At 40.0% G+C, this 16,129-nt stretch overlaps 1 protein-coding gene across 2 annotated transcripts in view; it reads left to right on the top strand.

Moving 5' to 3' along the window:
- ABTB3 (ankyrin repeat and BTB domain containing 3) overlaps nt 1-16,129 on the top strand; it is a 299,555-nt gene that overhangs the window by 203,059 nt on the left and 80,367 nt on the right. The window lies entirely within an intron of this gene.

The following is a 16,129-nucleotide window of genomic DNA, read 5'->3' as shown; positions in this document are numbered from 1 at the left end:
TTCAGCTGTATACCACAAATAGGAAAATCAGCCTGTTGAGGAAGCCTTGCAAATGTTGATTTGTTATCAGTAATTTTTTGATTTTTATTCCTATGTTATATATCTATAAACCTAGTGTCGCATAAAAATCTCTCGGGTGGAAAGGGGCCATGAGTGGAAAAAGTTTAAGAAGACCTGTTCTTGATCATTTATAGTTCTGGGCATAGAATCCTAATAGACCCCTCTAATGGAATGACCTTGGATTTGTTTTTCATCTTTGGATGATGTGGTTTTAATAATTGTTTTAATATTGCTGCTGATTTTTGATTTTAATGTATATGTCTATTTTACTGTATGTATGTATGCATGTGCATGGCATCAGGTTGCTGCCTTTTTGTAAGGCCTCTCTGAGTCCCCCTTTGGGGTGAGAAGGGAAGGATATAAATGTAGTAAATAAATAGTAAATAAATAAATACTCCTACTCTTGTGGGATTTCTTCTGGAGAGCTGTAATATAACAGTTGTTTGTTGGTGCTCTGTGCATTACAAGGGGAAATAAGGTTCCCACTCTCATAGATTACTGGATTTTTTAAATTTTATTTTCCAGTGCGAAAAACAAGTTTCAGTATTGGATGTGACATGTTTACAAAGTCCATGGTGTAAGGGCAAGGAATGCTTCACCCCACATCATGGACCATAGACCACCTTTGCATGTGTCTGAGAGCAACCAAAGTTGGGGTAGAGGAAACATGTTAAGAAGGTTTGGTGGAAACCTTTTGAAGGTTGAACATTATTTTAAGTTGGCAGTATATTAAAGTAAGACAAAACTAACATTAAATGTTACACTGAAAGTTCTCATATGAAAAAAATATTTTTCAGAAGTGTGGAGAGTCAAATATTATATGAAAGCCCTTCAAAATTTGGAGGCTGACTTGATGTGTCACCACTGCCTAGAAGAGGTATAGGTAAACTTTGACCCTCCAGGTGTTTTGGACTTCCACAATTCCTAATAGCCAGTAGGCTGTTAGGGATTTTGAGAGTTGAAATCCAAAACACCAGGAGTGCTGAAGTTTGCCCAAGCCTGGCCCAGAATGTCTTATGGTTGCTATCAGTTCCTTTCTTCAGATATCTTGGAATAGTTTTGTTCCTGGTTTTTGAGGGGAAACAGAGTGGTTTACATTTATCAGGAGATCACGAATATGTTCAGAATGGGTTTTCTTTCAACATTTAATATCTGTCAGCTGAAAAAAAGAGGTTTTCAAAATCCACTCTCACATTTGGAGGAGGATATTTCTGTTCAGCTGTGTAAAACACATACCAAGGAGGAAAGCATCAATTTGTATAAACAGAGGAAAGATGGAGTATTAATTCCGCCAACTCTTCTAATTGTCATTGAAGGACTTCTAACCCCCCTTCATTCCTGAGCCACCTATTCAGTGATATGCTGATTCTGCATTTCTTAAAATAGGCAAATGAATTGGCATGTTCTGTCAGAAGCTGCACTATCTCCTGACATGCTGATAATAGCACTGCCATATCTGTCCAAAGTATTCAGAATGTATTTACAGGCTCTGTGTTCTTGGAATGATTGTGTTCCTTCTGGCATATTAATCCATCTGAAATACAGACCTGGAAAATAGAGGGGGAGGGGGGGGAGGGAGAGAGAGCAGGAATTAATGGGGCTCTTTTTCCTTCTATCTTGCTGCTTCTTCTAATCAAGACTGCCCTGTTTTGAACTGCCTCTGCTTTTGTGTCTCATACAAGGAAATCATCATCATCATCATCATCATCATCATCTTTATTTATATCCCGCCCCATCTCCCCAAAAGGACTCAGTGCGGCTTACAACATAAATAATTACAATGAATGATAATATGCAAAAGAAATGAGTCAATATAGTAGTTTCTGAGCAGTGTAGTTTCCAAACAGTCAGCAATTCCAGGTTTTAACTAGTTTGCAAATTCAGTTCTACATGCTTGAACCATCCATTCACGATTTTTTTAATTGCAGCATTTTAATTCCTTTTCTCTGTTCAGCTGTTAAAATGCTCATCCATATTTTAATTTGGATCATGTGATTTTAATATTTTTACTAGGATGTTTTAATGCTTTATTTCAATGTTTAATGTTTATTTCTTATGTTTAATTGTTTGAATGATTGTAATTTATAGTTATATGTTAGTGTTTCATTATTATGATTTTTTTCTATATGTATACTGCATTGAATTTTTGCCATTAATATGTTGGAAACTATAAAAAATCTATATAAATAAAAATGTAATTAACATAACTCAAAAACCACTGGATGAATTGACATGAAATTTGGACACAATACACCTTAACAGTCCAATGAGTGTCACACATGTATATATATGTACAAACACACAAATATAAAAATATATACATATACATACACACAGATGCACACACACACACATGCACACACATATACATATCCACACACATACATATATAGACACAAATATGCATATAGACAAGCACACACATATACACAATATGCATGTACACATATAAACACACAAATACACACGCACACACTTATATACACCCATATATATACACACACACACACACACACACAAACACACACATATATACACGTTTAAGTCCACACACCTCCTCCTAAATTGTGCACTTTCCCCGGAGGGTGTTTAGAGGCCCTCCTGGTATCTTCCGGGAGGGCACAGAGACACCCCCCCCCAAGGCCTTAAAATAGAAAATAACTTGCCCAGCCACCATTATGCCTCTCAGCATGCTTTTTGGAATGTACCAATGTAGTGCTAAGATTTGGGGGAGAAATAGTTATCCCCCTCCCCCCAGTCTCTTAGCGCTACATTGGTATGATCTAGAAAGCATGCTGAAAGGAATAATGGTGGCCAGGTAAGTTTTTTTATTTTATTTTAAAGGTTTTAGAGGGGATTTAGGGAGGGGTGGGTTCCCTCTTTGCTTCTCCAGGTCCACCGGACTACCAAGGGGTCTGCTTCTCCGGGCCCAGGACTACTGAGAGGTCTGTCCCCACAGGGCCCATGCTCCATTAGACCCAGGTATTTTAGAAAGACCCAGGTCTAATGGAGTATCAAATTAATTCGGGGCAAAGTATGGATTTCCTGTTTTGTCTCAAATTCATTCGGTTTTACCGGAGACATCATTTGGATGCCTCCGGTAAAACCGTGGGAGCATTATGGGCCCTGTCTGGATGAGCCCTGTGACATTTATATGCAACTCAAAATGTGGAATGACAGTGGATTAGTCAGGAATATCTCTGGCAAATTAGGACATTTGGAGGATATGAATGTAGCTTGGGTTAATTCAAAATGAGATATGCTTGGCATAGTTCAGATATTAAAACAGGACAGAATGCTTTCGAATTTTAACTTATTCAGTGACAGAGTGCTTATAAAGTATTGTTTAATAATTTCTGAATGTCTCATTCAACAACTTTTTTCTATTGAGTTTCTTTATATATAAATAATAATGTAGCAGTTGACATTTACAAGCATGAAAAAAGAAAAAAGTATGACAAAAACAACAAAGACAAAAGGGGAAAATAATATCTTACCCCACAGGTAAATTAGTCAGTATATTACGGGAAAGTACGTGTGAAAGGTGGGCGGAGGAAAAGTCTTTAATAGTTACTTTTTGCTCATCATCTGCTTATAAACCGCTTTGAGCCCCCCTAGGGGTGAGAAATACGGTATATAAATACTGTAAATAAAAATTATTCATCTAATTCTGTTTGTATTCTACTTAAAGCCTACGTCATCAAGAGATAAAACATCTCTTCAAAATTTAGCCCGAGAGTCTAGGGAACCTATAGAAAATTCTGATCTTTTAAAATATTACAAATAAAAGGGGACCATATGTCTTAAAAAACAATGTTCATATGCATACAACATTAGGCTACTTCAATTTTTGCAACAGCTGATGCTGTTGCAAAACAGCTTGGGAGACAAAATCTTTATCCAAAACATCTATATTCCTTGCAACAAGTAACAATAATACAGTTAGAGTTGTACAACCATGTATAGATTGGTAAATTCTCTGGATTAAAACCAGTTATCTATGAACAATCTCAATATGTATATTAGGGTTTCTTCCCTAACTAATAGTTAATTGTATTTAGTTAATGGTGTGAAACCAAGTAATTACTTAGATCAATGTTATTCATAAATGTGATACATGGATCAGTGTTATTTCACGGACTTTTGGGTGCTGATCTTCATCAGATTTGTGAGTAATGAACATAGACATTATGCTTATCTCTCATATTAGATAATTTTGAAAGCTTCGATTTAGACTACATCCTTATATTTTATGTAATAGTAACAATACTAATAATAATAACAAATTTTATTTATACCCTGCCATCATCAAGGGGGTTCGAGGCAGCTAACATGAAGCCAAGCCCAAAAATTACAATACAGCAAATAAAAATACAACAAACAAGTAATAACCTCAAAATAAAATGCAAACAATAACAGGTATACAATAAACAAACACAGCAAAACTGATAGAAGAGTAAAAAAAACCTGAGTGGGCAGGCCAAATGCATGGAATAAAATTGTTAAAACCCTGGGTGAGATAGTAAATGGAGTAGTATGTGTCTGTGGGGAGAACTCAGAAGGGGCAAACAGTGGGGTTTACATTCATTAAGGGATAAGAGAAAGTCCATCAATAGGACAGGTCTGTATTAGGACGAATATAATATGGGTTATGTGTTCATTCGTCAAAGGTATATTGGAAGAGCGAGGTTTTTAGGCCTTTAGTAAGGGTATTGACTTCTGAATATTTTTGGTCTATACCAATGCTTCTCAACCTTGGGTCCCCAGATGTTTTTGGCCTACAACTCCCAGAAATCCCAGCCAGTTTACCAACTGTTAGGATTTCTGGGAATTGTAGGCCAAAAACATCTGGGGACCCCAGGTTGAGAACCACTGGTCTATACCATTTTACTGGCATTAACCTTATATTGATTTAGCGCTTATCCTTACTGGATTTTTCCTCTTTTTGGTATTGTGCAGTGGAGGCTGACATTGTTCATGCTTTACATATATCTGTTATTATTGGAAGTTGTAATCAGAATAGGAGTTGCGTATCAAGGAAGATCTACAGCAATAATAATATAGTCTTGCTACTTCAGTATCTCATTCTGTATATGCTCCATCCTTGATTGAGGACCTGCTGTTGCTTGGCAACCCTTAATAGGAGATGGTCCCTTGTTCAGATTGCTGTGATGCTAACCAAGAGAGTCGTGGAATTTGTATTCCAAAAAGCCAGGAATTTTGGAACCAAAGACAGGGTTTCCAAGACCACAATATTGCATCTTAATAGGAATGGGGGGAACCAAGTTCAGGAAGTCCCTGAACTGCAAACATTTGATTTACAAATGATTCATAGGTAAGTACAGGGATGAGACAACAAGAGGTAAGAGACATGTTTTCAAAATTCAGTTATTACAGGGACAGCAAGTGAGGTGAAATCTTCTGAACAGAGGCACAGACAGGAATCTCCTTTGAACCCATTGCTCAGAGTTCTAATCTCCAGGACCCAAAAAACAAGCCGTCTCCCTCTTCTTTATGACATCCTTTCAAATTTGTTCCTTCTAGGAATCTCTAGTTCCTCTAGCATGACTAGAGGAACTTAACCTTAGAGTCACACTGGAGAACCTAAGAGATTCCTAGAAAACATTTTAATCAAATCCATGAATAATTGAATCCTCAAAACCACAAATGTGAAGGGATAGCTGTTTTTCATATTAGAGTTCCCAATTGTCCCAGGCCCTGAGCTTTCTAGCCGAAAATCTGAGACCAGGGTCAGTTTTATGCATCAAGTGAAATCGTAGGGTTGCCTATAATTAAAATAACAAAACAATACAGAACAATACAACAATTTAAATGGAACAAAAGTATATTGACACCAATTTAAAGCAACAGAAAAGCCTGCAATAGTTAAAACCATGTACATATATATTAACAAAGAGTACACCGCAAAATTAATGCAATTTGACACCACTTTAACTGCCATGGCTTAATGTTATGGAATCTTGGGAATAGTTGTTTTTACAATGTATTTAGCCTGTTCTTTGCCAAAGAGTTCTGGTGTTTCACCAAACTACAAATCCCAGGATTCCAAGCATTGAGCCAGAGCAGTTAAAGTGGCATCAGACTACATTAATAACAATAATAATAATCATCATCATCATCATCATCATCATCGGCGATCCCTTGTGGCCAAGTATGATTGCCTTCCAGAAGTAGCATCTTGGTGTTAGATCTGTAAGTAATGTTAAAGACTTATTCTAGATCCACATGGTCTATCACAATGAAGACACCGATTTCCATGTGGAAGGCGGTCTAGATGAGGATCTACAGTGTAGATCACACATGTCAAACGTAAGGTCTACAGGACGAATCCAGCCTACCATGTTATTTTATGTGATTTGTGAGGCCTTCAATGCCAAGACGAATGATTACCTTTATACAGTCTAGCAGTTACAAACGGCCCCTTAAAAACAATCATAAGGCTGATGTGGCCCTCAGTGAAAATTAGTGGTGTAGATTAACCCCAGGAGATCCCATGTAGCTGTTATGCCAAATAACTATTGACAGTATTTTCCACCGCCATGAATTTGGCTGATTTGTTTTAATGCTACTTATATTAGCTAAATCACTTCTTATATTATACTAGCTGTTCCGTGCCACGCGTTGCTGTGACTTATAGTAAGAATTTTCAAAGTAGAGGTAGATATCTGGACTATTATGAAAGAGCGGTACCTATCTATTCCTTCCCCCTTTTTCTTCCCCTTCCCCTTTCTCTCTTTTCTTCCTTCTCTACCTCTTTCTTTCATTCCTTCTTTTGCTCTTTGCTTTCATCCTTCCTTCTCTCTTTTCTCCCTTCCCTCCCCCTTTCTCTACTTCTTCCTTTGTCTCCTTTCTTCCCTCCCTTCTTTCACTTTTTATTTCCTTTTCTCCTTCCTTCCTTCCTTCCTTCTTTACCTCTTTCTTGCCTTTCCTCCCCTTTTTCTTTCCTTTCTACTTTCTCTTCTTCCTTCCTTTGATACCTCTTTCTTTCCTTCCTTCTCTCCCTTCCTTCCCTCCTTCCTTCTTTCCCTCCCTCCTTCTCTCTTTCCTTCCTTCCCCCTTTCCCTCCTACATTCCTTCCCTTTTTCCCTCCCTCCTTTCTTCTATCCTTCCTTCCTGTCAGTTCTCCCCCAATACCATGGTAGAGTCCCTTCTAACTCTATTCTATGAGTCTATTTAATATAGTAATATACAGTAGTAACATTATATTATATAGTAATATATATATAACAATAATATATATAATATAATATATTGTATGATATAGCAATATATATAATAGTAATATATAAAGTATTGTAAATAGATATAGATATCTGATGGCTGAAAGCGAGGAGGAGCTGAGGAGCCTTCTAATCAAGGTGAAAGAAGAAAGCGCAAAAGCCGGGTTGCAGCTAAATGTCAAAAAAACCAAGATTATGGCAACAAGAATGATTGACAACTGGAAAATAGAGGGAGAAACCATGCAGGCCGTGACAGACTTTGTATTTCTAGGTGCAAAGATTACTGCAGATGCAGACTGTAGCCAGGAACTCAGAAGACGCTTACTTCTTGGGAGGAGAGCAATGTCCAGTCTCGATAAAATAGTAAAGAGTAGAGATATCAGACTGGCAACCAAGATCCGCCTAGTCAAAGCCATGGTATTCCCTGTAGTAACCTACGGATGTGAGAGCTGGACCTTAGGGAAGGCTGAGCGAAGGAAGATCGATGCTTTTGAGCTGTGGTGCTGGAGGAAAGTTCTGAGAGTGCCTTGGACTGCGAGAAGATCCAACCAGTCCATCCTCCAGGAAATAAAGCCCGACTGCTCACTGGAGGGAAAGATACTAGAGACAAAGTTGAAGTACTTTGGCCACATCATGAGGAGACAGGAAAGCCTAGAGAAGACAATTGGGGAAAGTGGAAGGCAAAAGGAAGAGGGGCCGACCAAGGGCAAGATGGATGGATGGCATCCTTGAAGTGACTGGACTGACCTTGAAGGAGCTGGGGATAGTAACGGCCGACAGGGAGCTCTGGCGTGGGCTGGTCCATGAGGTCACGAAGAGTCGGAGACGACTGAACGGATGAACAACAACAAATAGATATATATAACAGCCAGTGATCCAGCCAGTGAAGACTTGGTTATTCGAACAGGCGTTTGAATAAAAAGTGCAATGAATTTTAGGAATGGAACTACGACTGACGAGTTTGGATCATGATTCTAGTTATGAGACCCCAATTGATTGATTGTCTATGATTGTTTATTGCTTAACTTGTTTCTGTGTTAATCTGTTTTTAATTACCTGTTGATACCGCATTGAATTTTTGCATTGATTGTTCGCTTTGTTTGTGCTTGACTATTGTAAACCGCTATGAGTCGCCTTAGGGCTGAGAATGGCGGTATACAAGTGAAGTAAATAAATAAATAAATAAATAAATAAATAAATAAACATCCATCCCTATGTGTGTGGTGTGCATGTGCACATGTGTCTACACTGCCATATAATCCAGTCCTTGTAGATAATTTGGATTTTACATGGCAGTGTGGAAGGGGTGACTTTGGGTACATCTACACTGTAGATTTAATAAAGGAGGATGAAGGGAGGGAAGAAAAAAAGGGAGGGAGGAGGAGGGAAAGGCAGGAGGGAAGGGAGGGAAAGAAGTAAAGGAAGGAGAAGGAAGGGAAGTAGAGGAAGGGTAGAAGGGAAGGAATGAGGGGGTTGGACTGGATGGCCTTTAGGGCTCCCTTCCAAAAGGTTGGCCATCTGTTGTGAGGGCTTTGATGGTGTCTTCCTTTACTTCCAAATGAGGTTGGGCTGGATGGTCTTTAGGGCTCCTTTCCAAGCAATGTCAGTTCCGTGTGTCCCTATTACCCCCATCATGGCACTTTCCTCCTTCCCTTGTGCTGTGGGAGTGTGTGTGTGGGAGACAGAGAGTCAGAGTGCGTGCACAGAGTGTGGCCTGCCTCCCTCTTTTTTCCTCCCCCCCCCTCCCCTTCCTCCTTCTCCTCTGCCTCTGCCCTTTGATCCCTTTCCTTAGTATTAGTTAGGGGCTGAGAGGCATGCAGAGGGCAGAAACCATTGCTGCTGCTGCTGCTTTGGAGCCCTACTCCTCCTCCTCTTTCTTTTGACGCTGTGGCATATGACCCACCCCGCCGCCACTCTCCTTCGCCCATTAGGTCCCTTCTCCTTCTTCCACCTCACCTTCCAAGGACTGCGAAGGCAAAGGGGAAGGGGGAAGTAAGGTGGCCTCGCTGGCTGTGTCCTCGCACGTGAAGGGGGGGGGGGCATGGGAGGTGTGTTGTCTTCTTCCTTTTTTGAATTTAAATGTGTTTTGTGGAGTTTTTTCAGTGATGGTCACCCTTTGGATTGTGAGGAGTTTTGTTGCCAAATTTGGGATCATTTGGCCCCGTACTTTTTTTGTTTTTAAGGTATTCATTACGCACAGAGCATTTTTATATATATAGATGTTAAAAAATCATAGGAAATCATGGCTTATTTTTTGTACTTTCCAGATCAGAACTCTGGTATATTCTCTCCTACAACAAGCCAGGTTCATAAGATTTTGGTTTATTGGCGGAGAATGGGGTAGGCAATTTGAATGGTACAGTAAATGAGTGAAATGAAGGCATTTATGCATTGATTTGATAGTGGATAGAAGGAGCCAAGGGTACATCCGAACACTCAGTGCTATGGAATCTTTGAAATTGTCATTTTGCAAGGTCTTTAAGCCTTCTCTGCCAAAGAGTGTGAGTTACTCACCAAACTACAACTCCCAGAATTCTATAACATTGAGCCATGGCAATTATTGTGATGCTAAACTGCAATAATTATATTGATACACACTTAGTGGGACTGATCATGTGAAGTGTAATAGCACTGTAACTGGTTTATGGTGATCCCTGAACCAGGTCTATAAGGTAATTAGCATTGTGAAATGTCTTATTTTATTTATTTCAGATCTTCTTCTGAGCATTTGATTATGTGGCGCTAATTTCTGGATTCAGAAAAATAGGAAAAAATGCCTCTCATCCATTTTTAACACTGTGAATAATTTTATAAAACTGTATCATATCACCCATTGATTAATTCCTATTTAGAATCAGTTTTGTATTATCCATTCTCACAGTCTGGCTAATTAGTCCAGTTGAGTATCACATACTTATTCTCACGAATATGTTTATCCAAAATTACTAATCAGTGTAAGGTCTTGACTTTACCTTTAAGCACATTCTTCATCTACTCTCATTATAAACAGAGAAGTTATTAAAAGGTTTGAAGGATAATTAATTGATACCAACTGTGTTTGCAGTGTTCATCTTGATGCAAGAAATGTTGGCTCCTAAATTGTTTTTGTCATGTTCTATATTTTGATTAAAGTTACATAATATATTGTGGCTTTGAAATATTGTATGACTCCATTGATACGCAATGGAGAACACATCCATTTGGACCTGATTGTGCAGAATGTCTGTTCAGAGGCTCACCTCTTTTTTCAATCTACTGGAAATAATAAATATCTGAGCCATGTAGGGTTTGGTCTGATCATAGTCATTTCCTCACAGCAGGAAAGGGAAAAACAACTTTTTTAAAAATGAAAGGTTTCATTTGTAAGAATATTGTAAAGTTGGGAAAATGGCAATACACTGAAATCATGGTTTCTGCAGTTTTAGGGAGGATGTTCCTCCATAACACTAACCATTGCCTGTTCTTTGGGTTGAGACTATATTTTTCTGGAGAATTGGTTTCTGCCTTTTTCTAGTTTGTGAAAATAAATTTTCTAGCTGCAACAACTTCTTTTATACTTACCAAGGGGCTCAATGGTTGTACAGTAGGACCCCGTATCCACAGGAGATGTATTCTCATCCAGACTACAGTTATATGAAACTACGGAGGCAACCATTAAGTTACCTGACTTTGCATCCAGGTATATCATAAAGTAGCTGTATCAGCTGTTACCAACAGTGCTATAGATTTTGAAGAGACATGAATACAGGACAGTGGAAAGAAACATGTTGAGAGGAAGGTGCATCAAACAGATCATTGTAAAAACTACTTTCCATCTGGAAATCTATAACCTCAAAGTGAATGAACATCCAGAATATATCTTATGGACCCACTGCCAAGACTTTAGCTCAGGAAGACAATCATACTCGGGCAGGAGTGATTGTCTGTGAGAGTCGCTTTATAGGATCTAGAGATTCCTAGGCAGGTATTCTCTATAGAAATTTCCTAAGTCCTCTAACACAACTCTACAGTAAATTCTGTGGGATGCATACCATACCATTGCCTGAAGGACCTATCAAATTCTTAGAGAGACTGAATTTCCTTTGGGTGCGTGTAGGTGAAACTATGGATATGATTTCAGCAGTTATGTGCACCTTACTGCAGGTTGGTCTTTCCATTAGCCTCAGTAAGACAGTCATCACAAGAAGAGTTAAGGGTACAGCAACAAGCAAGGTCACTACTTCTTCCCACTCTGGCTAGACCTTTTGTTATTCTGAAAAGCAGCAACCAGTCCTTTATACAGATCTCCAAGCTGTTTTCATCTCCTTCTTCCAATGTGCTGATACCAAACGGCATTTCCTTTGCAAGGTGCACCTACCTTTCTCCTCCTTTGCCACTTCATGCAGTTGGGAGAACAGGTGCCATTCGTTCTTGTACATGTCCAGGCAGGTGGAGTCAGTGTTTGTGTCCTTCTCAAGTAGTAGGCAAATCAAAGATACAGGCATCACTGCCATTCCCTTGTCCTGTGCCTCCTTTTTGGGAAGGAGATGCACTACCACTATATTACCTTTTAGTGGATACAACATCTAGCACAATGTTATGGGGGAGGCTATATGGGAATGACTATGTTTTGTTTCACCACGCAGGCATCCAAAAGGCTTAGACCACTCTGATTTTTTTAAATATTAAATTAAAGCCCATTAAAGCCCTTCCTCTATTACTACAAGAAAAGGCTTTATCATCCATAAAGGACTGCATAATGGGACAAAAATAACAAAACAGAAAGTAGGGATCCAAACTCCAGGGTTGTGGAGATGGAGTGTTCTAGGACTATTTTGGTTTGTTAATTTCACTCCCTTTTTCTAAGAACAACTGCATAAAGAAATGCCAGATTTAGATTGGGTGGCAAATATTTTTTGTTCTGATTAGTGCTGTCTTATTAATACTGTTGTTTCTAATGGGCTTAATGCTATTTTTATATTGTTATTTTTTTACTTTTATTGTGATTTTTGGCAAGCTGCCTTGAGCTTTTTTTTTTTTAAGCAGTCTGATGTTAAGAAACAATTCAGTCCATTCCATACTATAGTGATAATGTCCTTTTGTAGAATCCCTGCAGTATCTTTCTTTTTTATTTCTTGTAAAGTTTCGTGCATCTGAGTCTTGTCTCATCATTAGAGCCAAGATCTCCTTAAGGCATTTTTGTGCTTGCGGCAGAAAATCCAAATGACAGCTCCCATGATGATAAAAATAAAGGAGTTTATTTATTTCGTTTATGAGGGGCCCTATAGCAGATGCTCTCGAGGCGACATGGATAACACAACACAATAAAATCATTAGTAAAACAAGAAACATCAGTGAGCACCATAAATTAAATTAAAAGTACCAGTAATATGCCATATGATAAGCAGATGATAAACAACAGAATTCACAGAGAAGGACAGTTTTGAAACTTACATTTCAAATTGTTTAAAAGTCAATAAGGATAATGTCTGATGCAGAGAGATCAATAAGGCTGGAAATACCTATCAGGGGTGGGCTTTCCACAACTGAGAACACCACAGAAAAGTGCCATTCAAAAGTACCAACTTATATTAGTATACAGATAGACAAGTAATAGGGTCTCCAATGATCCTTTTAGGTCATAGGAAGGGGAGTGTAAAAGTGGAGAGATCCTTCAGATAGAATATCCCCAAGTAATGAAGGCTTCTAATTCAAAAACAATATTTTGAATTGATCCTAGAAATTAATTAGAAACCCAGTGAAGTTGATACAGTACGGGAATAGTAGGATAACAAAGGGCCCTTCTGTACAGGGCCTATATCCTGGGGCCTGTCGGATTTTTATCTGAGCCGTCCAAATGACAGCTCAGATAAAAGCGAAGAATTTTAAGATACAACAGATAAACCCTGCTTTGTCGTGAATTATTTCGATACCTCATTAGATCCGGGCCTTCCTGAAAGGTCCAGTTCTAATGGGGTATGGGCCCTGTGGGGACAGACTACTGGGACAGTCCTAGGGGTCTGTCCCCACAGCCCAATTTGATCCTTCAAGCTCGATGATCCCAAAGAAGCAAAGAGGGCAGTCACACCCCCCCCCCCCCAATCCCTGCCAAAAGCCCTAAACGCAACAGAAAACTTAGTGGGTTGCCATGATGCCTCTCTGCACACCACATGCCAGGAGATTTGGGGAGGGGGTCAGTCACATCACTCCTGGTCCCCCCTCCCCACCTCCTGGTGCATCAGTGGTTCATTCCAGGAGGCTTGCAGAGAGGCATCACGGCAACTCACTACGTTTGTCTTGTTTTTAGGGCTTGGGGGTGGCCTGATGCTGTCTTGAATGTTTTCGGGATGGCATGGGGACAGCCAATGGTGCTTGGCTGCCCCCCATTTTTCCCCAGGGTGTGGGGACTTAAAGCCGCTTTGGAACAGGTTTCTTTAACCCGCTCCAAAGCGAGTTTAACATATGTCCGGAAGTGCCCAAAGACTAATTCCAATAAACTGGAACAAAATAAAGGTTTCCCTAAGTGAAAATAAACTCTAAACCAATGGGACCTATATCTTTTGAGTAAGCATGTACAGAACTGAGATATACATAATTGCCAGTATTTCCATTTTAATGCTATCTCAACATCTGCTGCCTAGAATGGGCTGTCTCATTCTGATGAATAGTAAGGTTTCCCTTTGATCTCTTCGATCAAATGGATCAACCTGGTTTTTTCATTCGGTCTCCTTGAAAGCCTTTCAACATTTATCCAGCTTTATAGGTTGCTGGCTTAATGATGGTTGTCCCATATGAGATGAACTCACAATTTTGGTGCAAGATTATGGCAAGTGGAATTTACTCTCCTACGCCTTTAACTGCAGATATTTATATTAATTATTTCAAATCTTGTTCCAGCAGCATATGTGTTGCTGTTAAATATTGTATGAATATCAGGAAATCTTGGTTATGAAACCCTAGCTCTCCCAACAAAGATTAGTGGATGTCGGGAGAAAGAAAAGAGTTTCTCCTTCTTGAAATAGAGGTGGAATCCGACCATATGCTTTCAGTCACAAGGAAAACAAATACTGTGTGTTGGAATGAATTTCTTGCCAGGAGCAACATGTTGGAATGTGTCTGACTTCTTTTGCCAAAGGAAGTCATCTGACTCAGGAACTGTGGCTTTTGATTTGAGTAGAACATATGCTTCATGGGCAACATTGTTATTTCCCAGTGGGAACGAGCAGCCATACTTGAGTGGAGGAGAGCTTCTGAGAATACAGGTAATGTATAGCAGACCACGTTTCCTGAAGGTCTGTGTAGGGGTTTGTCAACATATTTGCATAATGCTGCATATTCAAGGTTGTGTGTTCTCTGCATTGTTTATTAGCCCACTATGACTCTTTCCCCCCATTAAAAGCAAACAAATGCCAAAGCAAGATAATGTGCCAAGATGTGAATAACAAACAAACAAAAACTGCAGTAAATAAGAAAAGTCATCAGATAAATTGCTTTCATGAATGTTTGAAAGCGGCAAAAGTAAGGATATGCATATGTCTATCAATAGACCCATAAAAATTGGGAGTTAGAAAGCCTCGATAGCCCTGTTAAAGAGTTATGGCATAGAACAGTTTAAAAAACATTTATGATGAGGCCAGATGAGTAAGTATGGATAGGTGTCCCTGAGAAGGATATACTGTGTTTGGTCTCATAACTGGAGTAATCCTGTTTCTTGAAGTCACCCATCAGTTAGGAAAAATGGGTCAGGCACACATGTTTTTGAACAGAATTGATAGAAGAATGGAAATACATGGAGAAAGCAGACATACGGAGATCAATGTTCTAAGTCACTCGTACTTACTTACTTACTTACTTAGGCGATCCCTCGTTGGACGAGTAAGATGGTCTTCCATCATGGGTTTCCTTGTGGGTCCGTAGGTGGCTGTGGAGCCCTATTCTTGCTCTGCATCTTCTTCCGCAGTGAGGGCATTGGTTTCCAGGTGGAAGGCGGTCCCGGTCGGGGTTGGCTTGACGCGCCTTCCTCCTGGCACGTTTCTCTCTTTCACCCTCCACTCGTGCCTCCTCGAATTCTGCAGCACTGCTGGTCACAGCTGACCTCCAGCTGGAGCGCTCAAGGGCCAGGGCCTCCCAGTTCTCAGTGTCTATGCCAGAGTTTTTAAGGTTGGCTTTGAGCCCATCTTTAAATCTCTTTTCCTGCCCACCAACATTCCGTTTTCCGTTCTTGAGTTCGGAGTAGAGCAACTGCTTTGGGAGACGGTGGTCAGGCATCCGGACAACGTGGCCTGTCCAGCGGAGTTGATGTTGGAGGACCATCGCTTCAATGCTGGTGGTCTTTGCTTCTTCCAGCACGCTGATGTTTGTCCGCCTGTCTTCCCAGGAGATTTGCAGGATTTTCCGGAGGCAGCGCTGATGGAATCGTTCCAGGAGCTGCATGTGACGTCTGTAGACAGTCCACGTCTCACAGGCATATAGCAGGGTTGGGAGGACAATAGCTTTATAGACAAGCACCTTGGTATCCCTACGGATGTCCCGGTCCTCAAAAACTCTCTGCTTCATTCGGGAAAATGCTGCACTTGCAGAGCTCAGGCGGTGTTGTATTTCGGCGTCGATGTTGACTTTGGTGGAGAGGTGGCTGCCAAGGTAGCGGAAATGGTCGACATTTTCTAATGTTACACCATTAAGCTGTATCTCTGGCATTGGAGAGGGGACGGCTGGTGACTGCTGGAACAGCACTTTAGTTTTCTCGATGTTCAGTGACAGGCCAAGCTTTGTGTATGCTTCTGCAAAGGTGTTGAGAGTGGCTTGTAGATCTTCTTCTGTATGTGCACAGACGACATTGTCATCAGCAT

The sequence above is a fragment of the Anolis sagrei genome, chromosome 5 (genome assembly GCF_037176765.1).
Source record: "Anolis sagrei isolate rAnoSag1 chromosome 5, rAnoSag1.mat, whole genome shotgun sequence".
Taxonomy (NCBI): domain Eukaryota; kingdom Metazoa; phylum Chordata; class Lepidosauria; order Squamata; family Dactyloidae; genus Anolis; species Anolis sagrei.
Note: the sequence above shows the minus strand (reverse complement) of the source record. Positions and strands in the feature narration are given on the sequence as shown.